Raw genomic sequence first — 15,673 nt, 5'->3', positions numbered from 1 at the left:
TTGAAGCTAAAACATTACGTGTTTTGAAGATGGAGGAAGATATAGAAGGAGATAGGTATATATTTGTTAACTTGCCAGGTTCAAATGATAAATAAACCACTTATTAAAAAAAATTGTTTACACATAAATAACAATTAGTAGTTCAGCACAGTGCCCTGTAGCTGAAGGTTATTTAAAACTGGCATGAACTAAGTATTTGTGACAGCTCTGAAAATATGCATGTGAAAGCATATGCTCTATTCATATATGCTATCAACAGCATAATTGCTTAGAAAGATATATCATATGCTTGTGAAATCTCTGTGGTAAAATTATCTCATCTTTCAATACCCCAAATAAATACGTTCCTAGTGCTACTTCTTATATACCTGATAAGTTTAGCGCCATGTCCAAAAATCTAAAGTTATTTCCAGGCTCTGGAGGAACTTATGAAGTTGTTGACTTAATATTAGACTCTCTACAATTCTGCATTTTTTCCTTTAGTTTCCTTTGACACAAAAATTTTCCATTTCCATTCACGAGTGCTTTGATGATTTGATTGCTAGCTGAAATAGAATGGTGACACAAACTTTAAGAAACTTTATGTCCCCATAATTTATTATTCCATGATTGTGTTAAAAACCCAGATAGCCAATGACCCCAAAACTACCAGAAATCACACATACACATAATACCTTGCCATTAATAATTAATACTTGTTAATTAAATAAGTTGTTTTGTTTTGCAAACTGGTGACACTATTGACTAGATTTTCCAGCAGAATATTGTATTACTAAATAAAGTTAAATGCTATATACAGAAATCCAAGGTACATAAAAACCAAATGTTCAGCAGTCTCCAACTTTGTTAAATTGAAGGACCTTTTTTTGTTATCTAGGCTTTCATTGTGCCTGGATTCAGTGTATATTTTCACTTTATCTTTGTGCAAATATTCCCTCATTTTTTGTTAGCCTGCAGTACATAGTTACATAGTCATTAAGTTCAATATATCCATTTCCCTTCTCCTTATTCACTTTAGTTGGACATCTTATCAGTTATTTTTAGGGTCATCCCACTTGTATAATTTTAATTGGCAACCTCTTTGCTGTTCCACCATCAAAGAAATCCATTATTTTTGGAATTACTGTGGCCATTGACAAAACTATATTGGTACTTTAATCAATTTCAAAACTTGCTAGGATATCCTAGGCCAGGATAGTCTACTTTTGCCTTTCTTTTTTATGAATTCAAAATCACATTTTAAAATGTACTCATTATGAACAATTAGCATTCTGCCAGTGGTAGCATAACCAATAATATCATCTGCTCAATTCATTATCATATGAATAGAAGGCAATTAATTTAGCAGACAAATTTAGCTTAAATTGGAACTTATAACATCTGACAACATTAAAATAATGTCACTGCTACCTTCATTGATAATCTCAAAGGCTTTGCAACTAAAGCTTAGTGATGTGCCACAACTAAAATATAATTCAGCTATTCAGAAATCAAAATATTTGGATGGCTGTGTTTTTGATTTATTTGTTTTCCCCTCAAGCCCAGTTTAGAGACAGTTGAAGTTACTCAGAAATCTCAAGTATAGTCTTCGGAGAGCAGAAACCTGGAACATCTGGTCTCTGTCCCTGTTCCTTTTGTGTTGTACCTGAATGCTATCTATTTTCCATACCTAATCTTAGTCCTTTTATTTCTTCATTGCAATATTTAGGAAACACATTTTAATTTATTCATACACAGGATGTGAATGATCACAGCAAGCCCAATACTGTCCACCCCTAACTTCCCTTGCAAAGATGGTGGTGAACTGTCTGCAGTCTGTGTGATATAGATACTTTCTCATTGCTACCAAATGGGTTGGTCCAGATTTTGAACCAGTGCCAATGAAAGAATGTGGATATATTTCCAAACCAGAATGGTGTATAAGCTGGAGTGCAAATTTGATGATGTGATGTTTTCATGCAACAGCCATTCTTATCCTTCGAGACAATAGAAGATGTGAAATGCACCATGGAAGTAACCTTGGCAATTTGCTGCAATGCACCTTGTAGATGAGACATCATTCAGCCACAATGCACCAGCGGTGGAGTGCGTGAATGCTTGAGCAAAGCTGCTTCATATTGGTTTGTTCCACCTTGGAACACTTTAATCCCATGGCATCATTGTGGATTTCACCAGTTTCCTCATTTCCTCTTCCCCCACTTCATCCCAGCTCCAACCTTCCAGCTCAGCACCATCCCCATGACCTGCCCTACCTGTCTATTTTCTTTTCCACCTATCCACTCCACCCTCCTCTCTGACCTATCACTTTCATCCCACCCCCATTCATCCATTGTACTCTTTGCTACCTTCCCCCACCCTCCTCTCTGACCTATCACCTCCATCCCCACCCCATTCACCTATTGTACTCTATGCTAATTTCTCCCCACCCGCACTCTCATTTATCTCTCCACTCTGCAGGCACTCTGCCTCTATTCCTGATTAAGGCTTTTGCCAAAACGTCGATTTTCCTGCTTCTCGGATGCTGCCTGACCTGCTTTGCTTTTCCAGTACCACTCGAATCTAGACTCTGGTTTCCAGGATGTGCAGTCCTTGTTTTTACCTTATATTGGTTTGTATTGACCGTCTTGTTTACTGCTAATGCTGCATTCATTCAGGCAAGTGAAAAGTACATTACACCTTTGACTTGTGGATATATTTGTTGCAGGTGTTCTGACTTGTGCGAAGCAGCAAGGCAGATAAAGGTAACGTTAGGTTCTACCATCTCATCTGTCTGGCTTTATCAACAATAATTTTAGCACCTTCTGAGAATATATAAAATTTCATACCAATTAGAAGAGAGAAAGTAGTCATTAACTGGCCCAACAATTATGGGTTTATCTTTCACAAGCGTTGCAGTCATAATTCTTTGTGCCTGATGTGTTCATATATCCCTAGAGTTGCCTTTCCTTCACCACCAATCTAATGTTCTTAAACTTTGTTGCTTTCTCCATTTTGATTATTAACTTTGAAAGAGGGTAATGAGATAGCTAACCATGCAAAGAACAGTTTATCTTCCCTAAATCTTTTCTATTTGTGTCTTTCCTTTCCCCCTTCAATCACTAGAAGCAGTCTGTTTCATCTAATTATTCATCATCTTAAATGCCCCAATTGAAATACATTGATTGAATCATCCCATGGTCTCCTCTGTTCCAATGAAGACAGCCCCAAGCTTTTCAATGCTACTTTGTATTTGCATTTCTTTATATCAAATAGAACCATCCTGATTCAGTACTATAGCTTTTGCTTCAGAATTCCTCCTATAATGTGGAGTCAAATTATTGTCCTACTATTCTACAGACTCGCCATTACATTGACCTTCATTATGTATGCTCTTGCCATAAATCCAAGAATTCCATTTAGGGTGAGAGGGGAAAGATATAAAAGAGACCTAAGGGGCAACCTTTTCAAGCAGAGGGTGGTATGTGTATGGACTGAGCTGCGAGAGGAAGTGTGGAGGCTAGTACAATTTAAAAGGCATCTGGATGGGTATATGAATAGGAAGGGTTTGGAGGGAGATGGGTCAGGTGCTCTCATGTAGGACTAGATTGAGTTGGGAATATCGGGTCGGCATGGACAAGTTGGACCAAAGGGTCTGTTACCATGCTGTACATCGCTTTGACTCTATGACTCTATTACCTTATGGCCCTGAGCATTTGAAGGTGCTGCTTTTATTGTCTTCCAACGCTACCAGTTAATGAACTGTGAACTGTTTTAAAAGAGCCACAGAATTTTTCAAAGAAACACTCCCACTAAATCATGATATAATGTTTTGATTCAGATTTTTGATTTTCTTCCCTTCTGCCTTAGCTGAATTCCAAATATTAGCTACACTTATATAAGTTGTCAACAAGAACCACTATCTGACACAATGGGTTATTCTGTGCAAGTGGTATGAGTAGGAACCAATGACAAGACTAACAGGAAAACAGTCCATTTATTTTATAATATGTTTACTCTATAAAATTTGATTTTTAGATTTACATAAAGATATGGCACACTACATCAAACATTCTATTGAATCTATTTATATAAGAGTCTCTGGGAACAACAGCAAGAATATCCATGAAAAATAAAAATGGAGCAATTTTTCTATCAAACAAAGAACAGTGGAGGACAAATGGTGCCAGAAAAATCAATCCCAATCACTTACAAAGTACAGCTCGGACTGTACTCATTGGGATTTAGAAGATTGAAGGGGGATCTTATAGAAACAAAAAAAATTAAGAAGGGAATTGATAAGGTAGAAACAAGGACGTTGTTCCCAGTGGCAGGTGAAACTAGAACAAGGGGGCATAGTCTCAAAATAAGGCGGAGCAGATTTTAGAACTGAGTTGAGGAGGAACTTCTTTACCCAAAGGGTTGTGAATCTGTGGAATTTCCTGCCCAGTGAAGCAGTTGAGGCTACCTCACTGAATGTTTTTAAGACAAAGATGGTTAGATGTTTGAATACTAAAGGAATTAAGGATTGTGGTGAGTGAGTAGGTAAGTGGAGCTGAGTCCAAAGTAAGAGCAGCAATGATCTTATTGAATCGGAGCAGGCTCAAGGGGCCAGATGGCATACTCCTGCTCCTATTTCTTATGTTCTTATGTAGAGTTCTGGGTATGTTTGGCAAGGGAATAGAGAGGGGGATAGAAAAGCAAGGTCTAATCAAAGCAATTGTCATACACTTCCTCATGGTTGGCTATACAAACTGTGAAATGACTATCACCTTCCTGTCCACTTGTCCTGGAGGATGTTGTGTTGAACTTACAGGAATGATAAAACAAGGAGAAACAACAGAAATTCATAACCTAAGGAAAAATAAAGCACATTTCCAGATTGCTTTGACAATGTACTATTTATAGTTTGACTGGGAGCTGAATGTAGCACTCACGAATAATAACATATTTTTAACTGTCAAAAATGACAATTTGTTTGGAGCATTGCTGAAATAATATGCAATTTCCTCATTGGTAAAGTGTGAGTTTCACATGATTTATGTATTCCTTATTAAAGTGACTCAGGTACTGGAATATGCACATTTAGAAATATCTTGTCTATATTGCAAGGTACTACATTCCAAACTTCACAAAATTTATCCTGTGCTGTATAGTGGTGCAGTGATAAATTATAGTAAATTACTTTGCATCAATTTTATTTTTGAGGATATTCATTGTAGATATAAGTGCCAATGAGTTCGGATGTAGAAGCTGAGGAAATGTGCAAAGCAACTTTTATTTTCTGATCCTGGCCCTTTAAAAACAATTATTGCACAAGGTCAGGAGTGAGAGATTGAGATCTGCCAATTTCCCTTTTCCCCGACCCACCACATTCCATCTCGAACTCCAATTACCAACTTTACTTAGCGCTTTGCTTAACAATCCCATCAAATGAAATGGGAAGTTGTTCCCAAATTCCTGCCTGTCTGCCTGCCCCAACATGGGCTGGATACCTCAGGGCAAGGTGTCATGAAAATCTCTATCTTCCTCCAGTCTTCTACTGGCCAGAGAGTTTATGGAGATCATGGAATAGCTGAAGACTGATTTCAAAGCTAAAGCATTCCCCAGGCTTGTCTTCCTCTCCCTCCCAAAGAATTGAAAACTTTAATTAGAATCTTTTGACTGTTGAACTTCAACAGGAATTAGAAGGCTGTAATCCTCAGTAACAGCCCCATGCCAAAGGGCAAAGATCATTCTGGAAAGTGATAATTAAAGAATATTACAATTCATTTCCTTTCCATTTGAAATAAAAAATGCAGAAAGGGGAAGTTATCAGAATCAGTAACAGAAGTATTGGAATGAAGTATTTGAAAAGGAATTGATATTTAAACATATAAAGCAGCTGAAGCCCAATAAGTGTTGTAATAGTGCACAAATATTTCTATTCAAATTATGGAATGAGGCACAAAAGCTGCAGCAACTAATCAGAACAGATTCTCTTACACACAAACTTCATTTTTATTGATTTAGATGCCGAAAATAAATCCTAAGAACATGAGGAGCAGGAACAGGAGCAGGAGGTAAGCCATCTGCCCCTTAAACCTGTTCTGCGAATGTTTAAGATCAAGGCTGATCTGATATGACCTTAAATCCACTCATTTGCCTTGATTCTCTTGCCAATCAAAAATCTGTCTAATTCAGCCGTCATTATCTTCAATAATTCAGCATGCATTGCACACTGAGGGTGAGAATTCTGAACATTATCAACCCACTGAGAGAAGAAATTCCTCCTTAGCTCTGTCTTGTCCCTTAGTTCTAGATGTCCCTTGACATACCTTTGATTTAGTCACACCAAGCCCTGATTTCAATGGCCTTACTGCCAGCACGAGGCTCGGCTCAGAAGGCCAGTTAAATTCACGTCAATTGTACTGTTATTAACAAGGATGGAAAAGGTGTATTTAGATCAGCCATAAATGGCATCAAGATGACCATTCAAAGGTTTATTCTCAACTGGGATGCAATTATTTCAGCACCAGGTGAGATGGGAAAGAGTGGTCTGACCCAAATAATTAACCTGTGTGGGCAGAAGTTCAGTTAGTTGACAGTGGTAACCTTCCTTGATCTGCTGTGCCAGTGCAAATTGAAGGACTAGACCCAGGATGAGGAGATTTTTTTTTATTTCAAAAATATACTTTATTCATAAATATTTGATCTATACAATTGGACATGCCATCCTTCTGTAAACATTCCATTTCTTTGCGTATCGAAACAGGGTAATCATTCCTATTCACAGGTTGGTGCGATTACATTGAGCTGAGGCGCCAGCGGAGCCCAAATGGCTCCGTGGGCCCCCTGTTCTTCTTAGGCAGGCAGATGTTACACGGTGGTCTTTCCCCACCGCGCCTTGGCGGCAGCTGCCCCAAGCTTCAGCACGTCCCTCAACACGTAGTCCTGGACCTTGGAATGTGTCAGTCTGCAACACTCAGTCGGGGTCAACTCCTTCAGCTGGAAGATCAACAGATTTCGGACCACCCAGAGAGCATCCTTCACCAAGTTGATGATCCTCCAGGCGCAGTTGATGTTCGTCTCGGTGTGCGTCCCGGGGAACAGGTCGTAGAGCACGGAGTCCCGCGTCACAGCGCTGCTCGGGACGAACCTCGACAAACACCATTGCATTCCTCTCCAGACTTCCTCTGCATAGGCACATTCCAGAAGAAGGTGTGTGACAGTCTCGTCCCTCCCGCAGCCGCTTCGAGGGCAGCGTGCGGTGCGGCAGAGAGTCCGGGCGCGCATAAAGGATCTCACAGGCAGAGCCCTTCTCACCACCAGCCAAGCCATGTCTTGGTGCTTGTTGGAAAATTCTGGGGATGAGGCATTCTGCCAAATGGCTTTGACAGTCTGCTCAGGGAACCGCTCGGCAGGATCCGCCCTCTCCTTTTCCCGAAGGGTCTCAAGGACACTACGTGCTGACCACTTCCTGATGGATTTGTGGTCAAAGGTGTTTTTCTTCATAAATTTCTCCACGAAGGACAGGTGGTACGGAACGGTCCAACTACTCGGAGCGTTCCGCTGCAGCAAGGCCAGGCCCATCCTTCGCAACACCGGGGACAGGTAGAACCTCAGTACATAGTGACACTTGGTGTTTGCGTACCGGGGATCCACACACAGCTTGATGCAGCCACACACAAAGGTGGCCATCAGGGTGAGGGTGGCATTGGGTGTGTTTTTTCCCCCATTGCACCGGTCTTTGTACGTTACGTCTCTTCGGACCCGGTCCATCTTTGATCTCCACACGAAGTGGAAGATGGCCCGGGTGACTGCGGCGGCACAGGTTCTGGGGATAGGCCACACCTGTGCCACGTATAACAATACTGAGAGTACCTCACACCTGATGACCAGGTTTTTACCCGCGATGGAGAGCGACCGTTGCTCCCATCGCTCCCATCTGCCTAGTTTCTGTCTCACCTTCCTGATCCGCTCCTCCCAGGTCTTGGCGCACACCCCAGCCCCCCCGAACCAAATACCCAGCACCTTCAGGTGGTCAGTCCTGATGGTGAAGGGGATAGAGGATTGGTCGGCTCAGTTCCCGAAGAGCATGGCTTCACTCTTACCTCAGTTTACCTTGGCCCCCGAGGCCCGTTCAAACTGGTCACAGATGCACATGAGTCTGTGCACGGACAGCGGATCCGAGCAGAAAACGGCGACGTCATCCATGTACAGGGAGGCCTTAACCTGCAGACCCCCGCTGCCAGGAATAGTCACCCCTCTCAGGCTCGCATTCTTCCTGATGGACTCGCCAAATGGCTCTATGCAGCACACAAACAAGGCAGGAGAGAGAGGGCAGCCCTGCCTGACTCCAGATCTGACTGGGAAGCTATCTGATTCCCACCTATTGATTGAGACTGCACTGACAATGTTGGTGTAGAGCAGTCTGATCCAATTAGCGATTCCCTCCCCGAAGCCCATTTTGGAGAGGACATCCCTCATATATGTATGCGATATCCTGTCAAAGGCTTTCTCCTGGTCCAGGCTGATGAGGCAGGTGTCCACCCCCCTGTCCTGCACGTAGGCAATCGTATCCCTGAGGAGTGCGAGACTCTCAGCGATCTTCCTGCCCGGCACAGCACAGGTTTGGCCAGGGTGAATCACCGATCCCAGAGCAGACCTGACCCGGTTGGCGATGACCTTTGACAAGATTTTGTAGTCTGTGTTTAACAGTGAGATCCAATTTCTAATTTCCTCCCTCTCCCCCTTCTGCTTGCAGATGAGGGTGATGATGTCTTTCCTCATGGATTCGCTCATGGTACCTGCCCGAAGCATACTGACATACACCTCCAGCAGGTCCTGGCCAATCAAGTCCCAAAGAGCAGAATAGATCTCGACCGGTAAGCCGTCGCTTCCGGGAGTTTTATTCTTTTCGAAGGACTCGAGGGCCTTGGTCAGCTCGTCCAGAGATAGTGGCTGGTCCAGCCTCTCTCGTGTTCCGTCGTCTAGGACCTCCGTGATAGAGGACAGGATCGACTTGGAGGCCGCGCTGGCGGTTGGCTTCGAGTCATAGACTGGCATAGAAGGATTTGCTGATCCTCATGATGTCAGCCTGAGATGACGTTACCGAGCCATCTTCTTCCTTCAGGCTGCTGAGCACAGAGCTCTCTTTGTGCACCTTCTGGAAGAAGAAACGTGAGCATGTCTCGTCCTGCTCCACGGAGCGGACTCTGGACCAGAAGATTATCTTGGAGGCCTCCGAGGCAAAGAGCAAGGCTTGCTGGCCCTTCACCTCCTTGAGGTCCTCCGTGACATCGACCCCCATTGTCTGCAGCAGGAGCAGGTTCTGCATACTTTCCTGGAGCTGGGACAGTTTTCCCCGCCTCTCTCTCGCCTCCTGAACACCTTTGAGGATGAAGAACCTCTTGATGTTCCCTTTTACTGTTTCCCACCAGTCCGCTGGGGACTCAAAGAGGGGCTTCACGGTTCTCCAACCTGCGTAATCCCTCTTGAGCTCCTCGATATTTCCCGGGGTCAACAGCTTGGTGTTCAGTTTCCACGTTCCCTTACCAGCCCGCTGCTCGTCCTGTAGGTGACAGTCGGCCAGCAGGAGGCAGTGGTCAGAGAAGAACACCGGCTTGACGTCGGTGGATCTGACCGAGAGCGTTCGGAACACAAACAGGTAATCTATCCTTGAGCGGATAGACCCGCCTGCCCGTGACCAGGTGTATCTACGCTGCGCTCCATCTGCAGGGGTGCTGAAGACATCATGCAGCTTGGCATCTTTGACCGTGTCCATCAGGGCTCTGGACGAGGCGTCCAGTTTACTGTCCCCCCCGCCGGATCGTCCATCTGCATCGATGATACAGTTGAAGTCTCCGGCCAGAATGACCGGCCTGGACGTAGCCAGCAACAGTGGAAGCTGTTGCAGGACGGCCAACCGTTCCCTCTTACCCGCTGGGGCGTACACGTTGATTAGTCTCACGGGAGCGTTTCTGTCTGTAACATCAGCAACGAGGAGGCGCCCGCCCACCACCTCCTTAACCTCGGAGATGGTGAAGTTGCCTCCCCGCAACAGGATACCCAGGCCTGAGGAGCGGTTATCGTTGCCCTCCGACGGCCCATGGGCCCACAAGCTCGACCATCTCCTGTAACTGCTGAGGTGCGGTATCCCACACTCCTGCAGGAACAGGACGTCGGCTTTCACATTGGCCAGGAAGGCCAGTGTTGAAACACATCGCGCAGCAGATTTTATGCTGCGCACATTAATAGTTGCAATTTTTAACCCCATTTTTTTAACAAGTTGTAGAGTTACCCATGTCCGATTGTCGCTGGCCCTGCCCCTCTGGGATTGCTGCCTGCATCCCCATGCAGAACACGAACTGCTGGACCCTCGCAGGGCTGAGGTAGCGGTCCAGCTCCCCACTCTGCCCATTTGCCCCCTTCGGTGTCATCGGGCCGCGACCAGGGTCTACGTTGTCTGTTTCTATATCTGACAGCGGGGCTGTCAGAGGGTCGCTGCTCCCAGTGGCCTGGAGCTGTGTGGCAGTGGGGCCATCCTGGCTTTCACCTTTGGTGGTGGTTTCCCATTTCCTCAGGAGGTTCGTCCCTTGGTTGGCAGGTGCTGCCCTCCTTTCTCCTCGCAGCGCTCTGCCTCTTCTTTTGGTGACGACCCTCCTTATGCCCGTCCTCACCCTTCGAACAGCTGTCCATATCTTCCCCATGCAGCTGCCTTTTCCCCTTTTTCTGGGAGGTCTTGGTGGCCGGGTGGGTTTTCCTCCTCCTGTTTTGCACCACGGTCCATTCCTCTGCCTCCTTCTTTCCCTTCTCCATCTCCTCCTCCTCCGCCTGTCCTGTCGGAGCTTCGCTCGGCAGCTGTACCTCTCCGGTAACTGTCATCTGCTCTGCTCCGGCCTGTCCTTCCTGTTGCATGCCCCCTGACACCATTCCCTTGCCGGTTTGCAGTGCCTTGCCGTCCTTTTGTGGCCCGCCTCCGGCCATCTGCGCGTAGGTGGCGGCCCCTCGTCTTGGGCAGGCCCTGTACACGTGGCCCGCCTCCCCACACAGATTGCAGTTCTTTTCCTCATTGCACTCTTTGGTCGGATGACCCTCCTTCTTGCAGTTCCGACAGATCGTCACCTTGCAGTCCGCCGCCATGTGGCCTGACCTCCCACAGGTTCGGCACACTTTCGGCTGTCCTGCATAAGTCAGGTACCCTCTGCTCCCTCCGATAGCAAAGCTGGAAGGTGGGTGGAGGATATTCCCGCTGTCATTTGCTGGTCCAGATCCCGAAAAGGTCAACCACATCGGTGCTTTGTCCCTCGACCTGCACATATCTTCCCAGGAACGTCAGGACATCGGTCGCTGGCACGTAGGGGTTGTACATGTGGATCGTAACAACCCGACTCCTCTGTGCAGGAAGCACACACAAGGGGACTGCTGACAAGATGGAGAACAGCGGCTCCCCTTCCTTTTCCTTGGAGACCTTCAGGAGCTGCTCACATTGCTTCACGCTCCAGAAGGTGACGTCAAAGTAGCCTGTCCCAGGGAAATCCTGCAGGCAGTACACATCTGCTGCGGCGAACCCACAGCACTCGAACAACACCTTCTTGACGAACACCGTACGATCGACTGGTGTACGCTCCTCGACCTTCTTGACAGACACCCGGACGGTGTTTCGAAACCCCTGGACCGGGGTGCGGGCAGCTGTTGAGGCCATAGCTCTGAGGTTGGCTGGTCCCTGAATTGGCGTTAGGCCGAAGCCAGCATGAAGATCCACCAATAGCAGGTCAGCACAACCAAACGATCCTCCAACGTCCAATCACGATCCAGCGATGATCTCCACTAGCTCTGATGACTCGCAACTCGACCCCTGTCCTGATAAGAACAGACACTTGATCTTAGCCAAAAGGCCGAGAAGCGATGAGGAGATATTAGCTGCTGAGAGCCACACCTCTGCCCTTGTTTCTGAGTCTCCTACTTCACTCTCAGTACAACCCCCAACTCCATGAAATCCACATCTCTTTTCACCTGAGTTATTCTCCATCCTGGAAGTCCAGGGGGTGTTGTACTAGCCACAACCATAGCCTCAGCCACAGCATTGTTGAGTTCTGCAGCTGCTGACCTCTCATTGGCCAGTAGCTCTTGGAGGCTGGGACTTCCTCATGCAAGATCACAATTCCAGTAAAAATCTCATTGGCGACCAATCAAGTGTCTGAATGCTGAGAGAACTGTTGGAACTTCCAATCTTCAACAGCCATGCATTTTTCCCTTACAAATTCTGTCACTCTCAAACTGTTGTGCTATGTCTCACAATCAGTATTCAAAATGCCTTTAAGAGACATACTCAAGGCAACTTTACTGTATCATATTAGGTGACCTGAGGGTATAAAAATCTCACACGCCAACTTCATACCCCAACTTATCTTGGATCACTTGAAGCACAGTACTCTAGAGGAATATGCTCCTCTGTTATAGAGTCATAGAGATGTACAGCATGTACATCATTCTGGAAGATGATAATTAAAGAATATTACATTCATTTCCTTTCCATTTGAAAAAAATGCAGAAAGGGAAAGTTATCAGAAACAGTAACAGCAGTATTGGACCTTTGGTCCAACTTGTCCATGCCAACCAGATATCCTAACCTAATCTAGTCCCATTTGCCAGCCCTTGGCCGATATCCCTCTAAACCCTTCCACTTCATATACCCATCCAGATGCCTTTTAAATGTACCTGCCTCCACCATTTCCTCTGGCAGCTCATTTCATACACACACCACCCTTTCTGTGAAAAAGTTGCCCCTCAGGTCCCTTTTAACTTCTTCCCCCTCACCCCAAACCCCCTTCCCCCTCACCCTCTAGTTCTGGACACCCCCACCTCAGGGAAATGACCTTATGATTTTATAAACCTCTGTAAGGTCACCCTTTAGCCTCTGACGCTCCAAGGAAAACAGCCCCAGCCTATTCAGGTTCTCTCTATAACTCAAATCCTCCAACCCTGGCAACCCTTGTAAATCTTTTCTGAACCCTTTCAAGTTTCACAACATCCTTCCAATAGGAGGGAGACCAGAATTGCACATAATATTCCAAAAGTGGCCTCACCAATGTCCTGTAGAGCTACAACATGACCTCCCAAGTCCTATACTCAATACCCTGTCCAATAAAGGAAAACATTCATTTGCAGCAGCAGAGGGAGCAGTGACAGCAAGGACCGGGGCTGGTCTGCCCCTTAAAAGGACTTAGTTCGAGCATTGGTGGCCTTCATTTACAGCAGCAGTGAGCGCAAGGACCTGAATGGGAGCAGTCAAATTGCACTCTGGGAAGGTGAGTGAACCGATATATTTGGGCAGCAGCTGAACCCGTGTCTCCCCCTGAGCCTTTTCCTCTAACCAAAAATAAGACTCTGTGGTGTCTTGATAAGGTAAGGCTTTTCTATTTCTTTTTTATCGTGTGATTGGTGCAAACTTTTCTTGTCTTTCCTTTTTCATTTATCTAAGTTAAGACTAAGTTAACCTTAAGACTAAAATGGCAGGAGATCTAAGGCCCGTGTTATACTCCTCTTGCTCAATGTAGGAGCTCAAGGACACGGCTGATGTGTCTGACTCTTTCGCTTGCAGGAACCGCGTCCAGCTGCAGCTCCTGTTAGACCACATGATGACGCTGGAGCTGCAGATGGACTCACTTTGGAGCATCTGCGATGCTGAAGATGTTGTGGGTAGCCGTTTATGAATTAGTCACACCACGGATTAGGATTGCTGAGGGAGAAAGGGAATGGGTGACCAAAAGGTAGAGAGTAGAGAGAGAGTAGGAAGGCAGTGCAGATGTCCCCTGCGATCATCTCCCTCCAAAACAGATAAACTGTTTTGGATACTGTTGGGGAGATGGCTCACCAGGGGAAGGCAGCAGTAGCCAGGTCCATGGCACCGTGGCTGGCTCTGCTGTACAGAAGGGTGGGAAAAAGAGTGGAAGTACTATAGTCATAGGGGATTCAATTGTAAGGGGAGTAGACAAGCAGTTCTGTGGTCGGAAATGAGACTCCCAAATGTTGCCTCCCAGGTGCATGGGTCAGGGATGTCTTAGATCGGCTGCAGAACATTCTAAAGGGGGAGTGTGAACAGCCAACTGTCATGGTGCATATAGGCACCAATGATATAGGTAAAAAAACTGAATGAGGTCCTACAAACAGAATTTAGGGAGTTAGGAGCCAAGTTAAAAAGTAGGACCGCAGAGGTAGTAATCTCATGATTGCTGCCAGTGCCACATGCGAGTCAGAGAAGAAATGAAAGAATAGGCAGAATGAATGCGTGGCTTGAGAGATGGTGCAGGAGGGTGGGGCTCAGATTTTTGGGACATTGGGATTGGGTCTGGGGGAGGTGGGATTATTACTTATTGGACGAGCTACACCTGGGCCAGACTGGAACCAATGTCCTTGGGGATGCTTTTGCTAACTACGGTGACAAGGAGAGGGGAACCAAATGAGGAGGTTAGTGGACAGTAAGGAGGTAGTAACTAAAGCTTATAAGGAACTAATTAATGAAGTCAGCATGACTAAGGGTAAGAGTAGGCAGAGAGCAGATGATGAACGCAAAGGGACTGGAGCTCTGAGGAGCATTAGTTTTAATGCAACAAGTATATTGGGTAAGGCAGATAAACCTAGGGCTTGGATTAGTACCAAGAAGTATGATGTTATTGCTATTACTGAGACTTGGTTGAGGGAAGGGCATGATTGGCAACTAAAGATCCCAGGATATCAATGCTTCAGGCAGGATAGAGAGGAAGGTAAAAGGGGTGGAGGAGTTGCAATACTGGTCAGAGAGGATATTACAGCTGTACTGAAGGAGGGCACTATGGAGTACTCAAGCAGTGAGGCAATATGGACAGAGCTCAGAAACAGGGCAATGTTTTCCCAACATTGATTGGGATTCACTTAATATTAGAGGTCTATATGGAGCAGAATTTGTAAGGAGCATCCAGGACGGTTTTCTAGAGAAATATGAAAATAGTCCAACTTGGGGAGGGGCCATACTGGACCTGGTGTTGGGGAACAAACTCGGCCTGGTGGTTGAAGTTTCAGTTGGGGACTACTTTGGGAATAGTGATTATAATAGTGGGGCGGCACGGTGGCACAGTGGTTAGCACTGCTACCTCACAGCGCCAGAGACCCGGGTTCAATTCCCGCCTCAGGTGACTCTCTGTGTGGAGTTTGCACATTCTCCTCGTGTCTATGTGGGTTTCCTCCGGGTGCTCCAGTTTCCTCCCACAATACAAAAATGTGCAGGTTAGGTAAATTGGCCATGCTAAGTTGCCCATAGTGTTAGATGAAGGGGTAAATGTAGGGGAATGGGTCTGGGTGGGTTGCACTTCGGTGGACTTGTTGGGCCGAAGGGCCTGTTTCCACACTGTAAGTAATCTAATAATTCGGTTAGTTTTAGAATACTCATGGACAAAGACGAGTGTGATCCTAAAGGAAGAGTGCTAATTTGGGGGAAGGCCAACTATACCAAAATTCAGCAGGAGGTGGGGAATGTAAATTGGGAGCAGCTGTTTGAAGGTAAATCCATATTTGATATATGAGAGTCTTTTGAAGAGAGATTCATTAGAGTGCTGGAGAGACATGTTCCTGTGAAAACAAGGGATAGAAATGGCAAGATTAGAGAACTATGGATGGCAGGTGAAATCGTGAGACTAGCTAAGAGGGCAAAGGAAGCATACATAAGGTCTAGGTGACT

Source organism: Chiloscyllium plagiosum, unplaced genomic scaffold (assembly GCF_037043375.1).
Source record: "Chiloscyllium plagiosum isolate Xiang-an unplaced genomic scaffold, Cpla_swu_hap1 HiC_scaffold_15, whole genome shotgun sequence".
In the NCBI taxonomy this organism is placed as follows: Eukaryota; Metazoa; Chordata; class Chondrichthyes; order Orectolobiformes; family Hemiscylliidae; genus Chiloscyllium; species Chiloscyllium plagiosum.
The sequence above is the reverse complement of the archived record's forward strand: the minus strand, read 5'-3'. Positions refer to the sequence as shown.